This window comes from Psammomys obesus, unplaced genomic scaffold, assembly GCF_907164565.1.
Source record: "Psammomys obesus unplaced genomic scaffold, mPsaObe1.curated_primary_1811, whole genome shotgun sequence".
Taxonomy (NCBI): Eukaryota; Metazoa; Chordata; class Mammalia; order Rodentia; family Muridae; genus Psammomys; species Psammomys obesus.
Window position 1 is genome coordinate 5,343,607 of NW_026594462.1, and position 11,949 is coordinate 5,355,555.

The window sequence follows — 11,949 nt, forward strand, 5'->3', positions numbered from 1 at the left end:
CACTAGTGCCTGCCACCACTGCACTTCTAGAACCGGCTACTGTGAATGAAAAAACACCATAGTTTAGAAAATCTCACTGGGTAGCCCAGACTGCCCTTGAACATGTATGTGGTTCTTAAGTTCAGCCTCTCTGGTGCTGGGATCAGACAGGTGTATGCCAGGACACCCCGCTCATTTTACTCTTTTAAAGGACTGCACCTGTGTAGTTTTAAGTGGCCTGTGAAAGACTCCAGTGTTCCTAGCACACTTCACTCCAAGTGCAATAGTCCTTATTTACCTGTAGGATTATATTCCTAAATACAGTTTTGTACTTTTTGTGTTTCCTGAAGGTATGCCACTATCACTGGGCCTGCTGCCTTTGGACTAGATGCTAATTCTCAGACTCATTTCAGGGACCACTTTGTAGACATTTCCACTGGAGTTAGTGAATCACTTCTTACTCCTTTAATGTGATATTTCCTAGAGATTCCTTAGCCAGTGAAAGTTGATACCAGCTGTCATCCTGGGAGTACCTCTGCCTTCCTGGTGAGAATACCTGTTTTCTGCACATGGTGTCCCATTACTGGGATATCTAGCTCCATCAACCTAGAAAAGCAATGTACTCCAGAGACTTCATTCTTGCTAAGGTAGCATACTTCTTTCGGTAGCTCTGTCACTGAAGGGTACCGAGAAGAGCTAGTGTAGACCCTTAAAGACTGCACATGGTGCTTATAGTCTGTTCCTTTAGGTTTTCTGATAGTTCAGCCAGGAATACATTTTAGGTAAGGATTTGTCCATTGTCTTCTGTTTTCCCATCCTGCTATTTAGAAGTTTGAGAACATTCTGATGTGGTAGCTTTGGTTTGTATTTGTAAATACTACAAGCTTATAGAACCTTCTGTTTCTGGTGTATACACAGTTTTCAAGTTTGTATGTGCATTTGGTAGGACCCTTTTTTAATAATTTAATTTTTATTTTATGTGCATTAGTGTGAAGGTGTCAGATCCCTTGGAATTGTTGACATTACAGACAGTTGTGAGCTGCCATGTGGGTGCTGGGAATTGATCCCAGGTCCTTCGGAAGAGCAGACAATGCTCTTAACCACTGAGCCATCTCTAGCCCCTAGGACCTTTCCAGATGGAAATCCCTGTCTTACAGTTCTAAGACATCTCTCTCTTTTAAAAACATCATTAAATATTGCCTTTTTGACATTAAGCAATCTTGTTGATGATGGAAACACCAGCGAAGGAAAGACAGTCCTGCATTTATTGAGTCAATATTATGCTACATAGAAAACTGAATCAGGAGTGAGATGGACAAGGTAGGAAGGTGTGGTTAGATTTAGCTGGAGAACCAGTGGGGACCTCATGGAAGGGATATACTGCTATCTTTCCCTCTACTGTAATCCCACCCTGTTTATTTTTCCTTCTTGCTGTAGTTTCTGGGAAATTTCGTCACCTTTATTTTTTGGTCCTTCCTTGCCGCCACCCTGTCTTAAATTTCCCAGGGCCTGCTTTTCTTTTAAGTATTACCGTCTCTGGTCCTTCCATCTCTCCCCTCATTTTTTCCTTCTGTCTTCTATCCCCCCCCTTTTTTTTTTTTTTTAGAAGCCTGAATTTGTTGTATTACTTGTTTGATGACTACTTAACTGCCTGAGGATATTAATTTTTAAATTTGTTCTATTTTCTCCTTCTTTGTTTTGATCTCTTTTATATGACCCCCCCCAACACACACACACACGCCCCTCATGTCAGGCATGAAATTGGAAGCTCTGAACATAGCATATAAGGGCAGTTGCTTTGTTCCTATTCAGGCTGTTTGTTGAGAATTCTGGAAGTCCAGTCCTTAGGGCTTTCCAGTTGGATAGTGGGAGCCCCCTCTGTTATCTGCCTGTGGGTGAAGGTTCGGCTCTTTGCATGCTTAGTGTCAAGTAGAAAAACAACATCAGTCAGATGTGACCTCCGATCTGGTAACCAAATGGAACCCAAGCTGTCCGGTATGTTTGGAGTTTTACAGTTCAGATGTCCTGCAGTGGCCTGGAGTAGGAAGAGATTGGTCTTGGCCTTGTGAGTGACCCCAAAACTTTGAGACAACTTCCTCAGAGATAAAGGTTTTTGGCTTTCCTCATTGGATTTTCCCATGATCTCTTGACCCTCAATACCATTTGGCCACAAACTCCCTTATTTACCCCATTTTTTTTTCTTTGTTTCTTTTTTTTTTTTTTTTTTGGTTGTTTGTTTGTTTTTCAAGATCTAGAACTCACTTTGTAGACCAGGCTGGCCTTGAACTCAGAGACCCACCTGCCTCTGCCTCCCAAGTGCTAGAATTAAGACATGTGTCAACATGCTAGGCATTTTTCCCACTTTTCTAGGGATGGATGCAAGATTTAAAGATTGCTTCACTATAGTTCTATGAAACTTAGGAAAATACAAAATCCTTGTGGGACTCATAGGTTTTACTGATACTTCACTAGGATTCACTACTCAGTGCTTTATTGATTTTCATCCCCTAACATGGAGATGAAATCACTTAGAAGTATATTTGTCATGGAAATTAGAAATGGCTTCATTCCAAATGAGCCTTCCATTCCCTTTGGCCTATTTCCTTGGGGGTTGATGAGGAGCTACCAGTGAGATCCTTAAAGCTAGCAAGCCATAGAACCATCTAAGATCATTTTACTAGACATTCAGCCCAGAACATCATGGTATTGAAACAGGCATGGTGCCTGTCCTCATTTTTAAAGTCGTGTAGAAGTCAGAAAATGCTTTTTGGTTGATTCAACAAATGTTAAAATAAGAAAGCAAGTTTTTAAAAGGTAGACCTTCACTGCCCAAAACAGTATATACACATGAATGTTAAGAGTACAGCCCATAACTAGGAAAAACCAGTTCTATTCAATGTACAAGGAGTCACGGCGTTTGACAACTGGAGGCAGGTATCCTGTGTTGCCATGTGTTAAGGTCATGTTGCAATTCTGAAGAACAATGGGAAACACCAAACAGTTCAATCCTTATGTCCCAGGGGTGTAGGGTTTTGTTTACCCTGGCACAGCACGCTAAAATTCAATGATATGTAAATGACTTGCAGAGAATCTCCTGAAGCTGTAATAATGATCACTTGTCTTTTCAAGGTACCCATCTTCTAACTAAGACATCAATTTCAAGTGAGAACCCAGCTTTTATTAATACTGCAATAGAAAGAGTGAGTTTTGAATTTTTTTTTTTTAAACACAAAAATAAGAATGTGTTAACTCCAGGTTTGGGGCTATGGGAATACTTTGCAGATGCTGTATATGGTTTTTCACATACTCTAGCAGAAGCATGGTTCTGCCAGCTGCATAGTTTCTGTGACTGTGTGATATTTGGAATTCTGGGGACTTTTCACGTACTATATAAATTCCAGGGCCCCAAGAGGCGTGGTGGATGGTTGTTGACTTGTTAGTTGCTATTGTTCGTGGTTTGTTAAGTAATCAAAGAAAAAACAAGGAGAAGAAATTAGATATTCTGACAGGGAAGATCAAACTTAACCCAAGGAGCTTGACGCTCCTAATCAGCAGGAAATAGTCTAATGATACCCATTGCCTCTTTTCCAACACCTGGCTTTTTCAGGGGTTTTTCCTTTCTCTCTATCCTGTTCACTCTCTTAACTAGTGTTAGTGGGTTGAAAGGGTAGGAGAAAAGTGGTGGGGATGGGTGGAAGAAAGAAGAGCCCACAAGATAGCAGAGACCATCCACATAAAACACACGTACTATCTACAGCAAAGGTAATGGGAGGCTAATGGCATTACAGCTCAGTTATATCCAGAATTAAGACCAACTAAAAGGTGTAATGAGTTGTCTCAATGACTCTCTGCAAGCTTTCTCTTGATCTTATTTAGCTCTCTGGATAAAGATCTTCAGTGAAGATGTCCAGCCCTTCTATGGTTTAAACATCTTGACAACAGAAAGAAAATGAGTAGAGAGATTATTTGGGAAAATGGAAGGGTAATCTGTATGCTTGGAAACTGGGAGAATGCTTTTTTTCTTAAGAAATGTACTAAAGCTGAGAGAGCTGTGGGTTCTATGAATGGACTGTGTCTTCCTCAAACTAGACTCCACCTCTTAAAGTTTCTACCTCCTCACGTGGTGAAGGCGAGAACCTGAGCTGGTGATTCAAGTGGTAGAAAGTTGAAGAGGCGGAGCCTAGTTGGTGGAAGTGGGTCACTGGAGGTGTGTCCCTGAAGGGCGTATTGGCACCTGCTTCTGCTCCCCCTCTTCTCTCTTTTCTTCTCTGCCTCCACTTCCTCCTCCTCTACATCATCATCATCTCCCTCTCCTATTCTTCCTTTTCTTCTTCTTCTTTTTCTCCCTGATTTTCATTAAGTGAGCAGTTTTCTCTGCCTTGTGCTTCTTACTATGATGTATAGAATATCACAGGCCCACAGACAACAGGACTGAGCAACCACACACTGATAATGCGAGTCCAAAGATTTTTCTTGTAAGTTGTTTTGCCATAACAATAGAGAGAAGTATGACACACACACAAAATTGGTACTGAGAAATTGAGTCATTAATGAAACTAGATAAAATGAGGCACTTCAGAAGCCCTGGGAATTGGCATGCAATAGGAGTTGAGAGGTGTTTGGAGAAACCAGATAAAGTTTAAGATGTTGAGGTCTAAGCTTCAAGGAAATTCTAATGGGAACTCGGAATGCTGATGTGGAATGTGCCAAATCAAGGCTGTTCTCCTGTTTTACATAAAAATGAACATTCTGTTAGGAATTGGATCAGAGGCCATTTACATGACATCCTAGCAACGAATTTGTCTTCCTGTTGTACAAGCCCTGAAACTTTGTTGTGGTCCTGTCTTTCCTTAGGGGTCACTGGCCACTGGGCCACAAGGACAAAGGGAGCGGAAGCAATGAATGGGGTTTAGAAGCCATGAGTATGATGGAGGAAACTTCCAGGAGTCAGAGAGACAGCTCACTTTATTGTATCAGGGATGAAGTATATTAAGAGTTCTTAGAATATAGGCGGGGAGGACTAATTGGACACAACACGGTACCTAGTTGTTATACAGGCAGGAAAGACTGGTCTTTCAGAAAATAGTAACTAATTATCATACGGGCAGGGGGAAACAGCGGGACTGATACGTTCAGTCACTTAGCGTTTGTAAGAGGCACTGTGTGGTCATTCAAATAAGGTCAGGCAACTGTGTACAGAGATGCTGTCCAGATAAAGTCAGGCAGAGAGAAGAGAGGCCCACTAAAAAGGGAGTCCTCCATTTGTGCTGAGCTCAGACAACTATTTGGTCAAGGTGGACTGAGACCTTAGTAACAGGGTCTTCCAACACTTTGTGTAAGACCGAGTTCACAGGCTCTGAACTACTGGCTTATGTGGAGGACCTCGCAAAGCACCACAGCTAGGAGACAGTAGCATGGATATTGCTGGCTTCTGTGGGTAAGATTTACAGTGAGAGTCGGGAAAGCAGAAAGGAAGGATTTTTTTTTTTCTTAAACTTTCTCCTTTATCAGAAAATGGTGGATGTAGTTGTTGTTAAAGCAATTAACACCATTAAAAAGAAATCAGGTAGGGGTTTGGAAGATGGCTCAGTGGGTCAAGTGTTTGCAAGCATGAAGACCTGCAAATCCTTCATCAAATCCATAGCATCCAGGTTTAACCCAGGGGCAGAAGCAAGCATCTATGTCCTCACCACTGGGGTGATGGGAACACAAGTGGATGCCTAGGCCTCACTTGCCAGTGAATGGTGAGAGATCGTGCCTCAGAAACCAAGTGGAGAGCAACAGAGGAAGACAACAGATGTTGACCTCTGGTCTCCACATGTAAACCTATAAGATAACACCCCCCATACACACACAATTAAGTGCTTTGTATGGGATATCAGGAAAGATAGTTAGATACCAGCTCAGGAATTCGCAAGTTTCCACTCATCATGGGCCGAGGAGTATTGAACTTTTTTGAATGACTTTGTTCTGATGAGTGGGTTCTGACATACCCTGCTTGCACAGAGCTGCCTAGGGAATGTTCTTCTTTAGGGTTCATTTCCTCATGTTTTAGCTATCCCATTACTCAGGTCACCCCAGCCACAGTGCAAGTGATCCTTACTCTGCTACTGCTGACTGGCATTGTTTATCTGAGAGGGTAATGGGGTTGTGTAGGCTTCTATTGAGATGTCGAAAGAAAGCTTGAGAGACCAGTGTTTGGAAGTATTTGTGCCACTTCCGGAAGCCAGTCAGGGCATGTAAGAGTGAGGGTGATGTTCCACACTCCTTCAACTTGCACTGCCTGGAAAAGTTGTAGATAAAGAATAGATTCAGCCTCAAAGAGCGAGACCAGGTGAACTGCGGCCAGCCAGGCCACAGGAATGGGACTGCCCAGGCTTGTTAGAGCTTATTTCATGCCATCATATACTCTGGATGCCAGACAATGCTAAAGGATTTAACCTTTGTGGAGCTGGGTTTGTTCTCATAGTAACCCGATTCCTCCTTACTGTTTCCCATTCTCTCTATTTGGAAAGGGAATGTGCACTTGCCACTGTATATTCGAAGTGTGTGCAGTGCTCTTTGTTGCAGGATATTTGATCACATTGTGAACCACACTGTGGCTCAGCCCTAGCACACACTTTTAATGAAAGATAGATTAAATAAAAAAGAAAGATTAAATAAAGTCAGGTATAGGTCAAAAGGAGGAACAAGCAACCAGCTGATAGGAAGTCAACATACCAAAAAAAAAAAAAAAAATCAGACTGACTAAACGGAAGTCAGGAGACACACAGAAAGAGAGACATACAGTTTGAGGTTCTTTTGAGATTGCATTGAGAAGGAGAACTCCTTTTTCTTTTGGGGCATTGGCTGAGGAGAAAGGTCAGCTGGATATTTTCTCTGCCTCTCTGAGATAGCAGGCTTTCACCCCAGTATCTGGCTCTTGAGTCTTCACTGGTAAAATCAAATGACTGAGATTTTGTTAAAAACATTTGGTGCTCCATTGCATAACATGATCACCACACAGACAGAGAAAAATCACTCTAGCTGTGGACAAACTAAGAAGCCATAAGATTTGGTAAGTCACTTGGGAAGTTGTCAAGGAGAAAGTTAAGGATGGGAAATACCATAATACAAGATGCTAGCACCCTGTATGGTGCTACCTTAGATGGCTTGAAAAATGGAAGCAGAAAATGAAGGACTAAATGATTTAACTGAAATTGGCTCAACCCCAATTATGATTATTATTGTTTTGATATTTCATATTTTATCCTTAATAGTCATAGTGACTTTATTTTCCTTCTCAAAGAAAAAAAGCTTTAGATATACAAGAAAAAGAAAAAATATGAAAAATGGATTGATAAGATACAAGCCTTAGAAGAAAAATTAGAGAGACTTATAAATAAAAATGAGAAAAATACTCAGACACAGACAAAAGTTTAGACAAGAACCTATTGTTCCACTGCATGATGAAACTGAAGAGGGACAGTGGTGTTTTTTTAAAGAAAATCAACTTTATCCAGTTAGTATACAAGACCTACCAGGAGATGGAAGGCACACCCAAGGTTATGAAGAAGTTAAATGGAATCCTATAGAAATATTAGATCTGAGATTTAAGGAAGCAATCATTTCATATGGTATGCATTCACCCTATTTGAAGCATATATTAAATTCATGGGCAACTCAGAACAGATTTATCCCCCCAAGACTGGAAAGATTTGGCAACAGCAATATTGGAAGCTAGTCCTCAGTTACAATGGTTAACATGATGGAAAGAGGAAGCTAGGACCATAGAACAGCAAAAGAAGACTAGAGGTATTCTTAACATTTCCCAGGATCAGTTAAGATCAAAGTGTTGAGTTACAAAGGCACCTGGAATCTGATAATCACGTATTTAGCAGCTTCAAATGCTTTGGACAAGGTTGAAGATTCAGGAAAGAGGTCTGAGTCATTTACTAACATTATATATACAAGGTTCAAAAGAAGCCTTCACTGATTTTCATGCAAAGATTAACTTTAACTGTAAATAGACTACTATCGGATTCACAAGTCAGGAAGGTATTAACTGAATCTTTGGGTTTTGAAAATGCTAATTCAGAATGCAAAAGGGTGATCAGGCTTTTTTTGTGTTGATTTTATTGTCTTACTGACCTGTGTGCTGCAGGATATTTGATCATACTCTGAACCCCAAGAATGTGTTGTTTACTGGGAAAACCTGTTTTTAGTTGTGGTGTGGTTCAGCCTTACCACATACCTTTCTGCTAAAGGACTGTAAACAAGATTAGGTAAAGTTAACATTAGGTCAAGAGGCAGATCAAGCAACCAGTTGACAGGGAGTAAACATGGGAAAAAACAGTAGTGACTGAGAGGAAGTCTAGAGGACAGGTAGAGAGATGGACAGGAAGTAGAAGGGAAGGACATTCAGCTTGAGGGTTTTTTTTTTTTTTTTTTTGTTTTTTTTTTTTTTGAGATGTCTTGCAGAAGGAGATTCCTCTCTTTCCTTTTGGGACATTGGCTGTGGAGAAAGGCCAGCTGGGTGCTTTTGCTGCTTCTGTGAGCTAGCAGGCTTTAACGCCAGCATCTGAGTATTGGTAAATCAATCGAATGATTGAAATTTTGTTTAAAACACTTAATGGCTCTTAAAGGTAGGCCCCATGCCTAGCAGTAGATGGACAACACGAAATGAGCTCAGTGCTATTTTTGTAAACTTTTTGTCTCATGTGGGTTATTTGGGCTTTCTTTCTTTTTCTTACTGGCATTTCACTTGTATATTATGGCTTCCAATTTTGGGATTTTTCTCTGTCTCTTTCTGTATATGTGCTTCTGCTTTTATTTATTTTTTTTTTTAATTCTGGTTGATTTTTTTGTTTGAGAGAGAGAGAAGGGTGTGGTATTAGGTGGGTGAGGGAGGATCTAGGGAGTTGGGGAGAGGAAACCATGATCAGAACATATTGTATGGAAAATCACTTTCAGTATATGCCATGGAAAGCAAGTCAGGAAGCCCCGCTCCTACAAGGCCTCTGCTTCAGTTCCTACCATGAGCTCTTGCCCTGCCTTCCCTCAGTCATAGAATATGACCTGAGTGTAAGCTGAAATAAACCATTTCCTTTCCAAGTTGCTTTTGATGGTGGTGCTTTATCACAGCAGTAGAAACTCTAAGACAGAAGGCTTGGATGGGTTGCCATTTTCATCTCTTCTGTTTCATGAATATGATCTTCTTCCCTCCAGAGCACTCAGCAATCGGACACCATCTTGGAAGCACAGAGAAGCTCTTGCCAAACATAGAACTTTCCAGCACCTTGAACTCAAGTTTTCAGCTTCTAAAAGTGAAACAAACTACCCAGTTTCACTATTTACTTATAGTCTATTGATGGAGCATTAGGGCTCACAATGCTGACAACTCTGAAGGGGGAGCTTTAGGGAGGGCCCAAGACTTACGAGAGATTTCTCAAACGGCTTAGATCTGAATGTTGGCAGAAACATGGATGGTAATGGCAATTCCAACCATAAGTTAGAAATAAGGAACAAGATGCCAGAAGCCCAAGGAAAAGACTGACCTCTCACAAAGTGGGTGAACTTGGCTGAATTATGCTCGTACCCTGATGCTTTGTGGGTGAAAAAATGTAAAAGCAATGAACTAGAATATTTGGTGGAAATCAAAATAAATAAACAAAATCTCTGAGCAAATTGTTGAGAGGACTTGATTGTTTAAGGTACAATAAAAGAAGGCAAAAGTTAAAGACAATTTACAGTCAAAAGAGAAGCTAGGTGTGGTGACTGTCATTTCAGCCACTTGGGAGGCTTAGACAGGAAGATGTCCATTTTGAGGTCACTTAGAACCACTTAGTGCTTTCTCCCAGATAAAGCAGTGATGAATCTAGTGGTCTTATCTTCAGACTCTGTCTGCTTCTCTCTCTCTCTCTCTCTCTCTCACACACACACACACACACATACACACAGATAAAGAGGGAGGAAAGAGGGAGAGAAGGGGAGGGAGGGCTGGTGAGCACAGAACTTAACGATTTGGGAAATCCTCCACCATGTAAAGAAAGAAAGCCTATGCTCAGGAAAAATATGAAGGGTGTGCCAAAACTAACCTTTGATAAGGAGGTTAATATGGCAAGAAGCCAAATGCTATTCATCTCCTCTAGGAAGTGAATCAGAGCCATCAAGGAGTTATCCCAGTTGCCATGCCTGTCACAGGCCAGAATGCCTCAGGCAGATTTGTTTTAAGGGAGGCACCAGGGAGGGACCCAGAGCACTATGGGACAACTGCTCCCACATTCCAGTGTGGCACTCGTTAGTTCTGCTGTCCTGGAAGTCCTTGATATTGTGTCAAGGCATCTCAGGCCAGCTGATTGAGAGGTGGAGCAGGGTTGCGCATTCTCCTGGATTTCGAGGAATGAATGCCCTTAGGAGACAGGTCCGAGCCGACTCGGAGCCTCCGCAGAGCGATGCCTATTAGAGCCAGGGCTTGTGCTACTGCAAAGTTCCCACCAGGAAGATGTTTCGTGGAACTAAAGGCGGGTCCTCTTCCATGATTACTGAACCCTGGAGCGTTATTGTAAACAGCTGCAGCCTGGGGAAACCTCTGGACTCAGCGGGTCAGAGCTGCTGCGTGAGCGCCACCTAGTGATCATGGGGACGGGGTCCGCCAGAACCCTGCACACCTAAACCACCCCGCGCTGGAAGTGTGTCCAGGAAGTGGGACCAGAGAGACTTGTCGCGGTCATTCCCAAGACTCCTGCTGTCAAGACTCATGCTGGGCTTTGAAACTCTGTGGCGCCTACCGCTTTTTCCTTGCCTGGCACTGATTTTTAAAAAGGAAATTCTGTCCTAAGCTGGTCCAAATCTATCTTGGAAGAAACTAGCTCGTTTGATTTGACAGACTCAATAAGAATAAAATGTTGAATCTCTTATCTGATTTTGGTAATACTGGAATGAAGTTGGGGACACAGGAATGAATGCGTTTGTATGTGACTAGGACAGTGTCTGTGTTATTATAATAGAACACTTGGAGCTGGATAAGTTCAAATTCTCCACATTCGAAACATGGCATCTGCAATGGCCTTCATCTGGGCAGAGTGCAGGAAGTGTCAGGCATCACAGAAAAGAGCAGCGAGCACTGTGTGGCTCCTCTGCTCTCTCCCCTCTAATAAAGCAGAGAAGGGCGGCAGAGGTGGAGCCACCAAAGAGCTTTGTCGGTTGGAGCCAGGATTTGCGCCACTGCTGACTCCCCACCGGGATGCCTTTCGCGGAGATAAAGGCTGGGCCTGCTCCAGGGTTCCAGAGCTGCACAACAGCTAAGGTACCACAGCAGCAGCCTGGGAAAGCCACAGGCAGGCACTGGCCCGCAGCCCCTAAGAGCTGAGGCGTGCCCGCCACCTGGTGGTCATGGGGATGACGTGCTGGCTTTCAGTCAGGGACCCCGCCCTTAGAGCCTTATGTAAGCTTCCTCACTTCTCAGAGCCTCCACCTCCCAAACACCGCACTCGAGGTTTCCGCCTTCTGAAACATCACAACGGCCATGAATTTACACGTGAGTGCTCAGGAGACTCACTCCGACCATATACAACCGGTAACAGACGTGAGTTTGGGGAGAAGAGGGCTTGTGGGGAGAGTAATACGGTTTGAATGTTTGTGGTTCTAAATTTCATATGGAAAGTCAATCCTCAGTGTTAAACAGTATTACAAAGTCCCTTGTGAGTGAGATTGGGACCTTATAAAAGCGGCAGATTTCCAGCCCTTTTAGGATTTCCATTTCCATCTTTGAGGACACAGCAACAGATGATTTTTAACAGTTGTGTGTGCACGGACACGGATGTGCACACTGTGGCAACAGCACAGAGGTCAGAAGACAACTTTCTAAAGTCACCCTTTGTTTCTGCTGTGTGGGCCTCTCCAGCCAAGCCAGGAGGACACGCCCCTTTTGCTTTCTATAAGGGCTGCAGCTCCCTGGGCACTTTGCTTCCTCCTAGGTCTGCAGCAGCT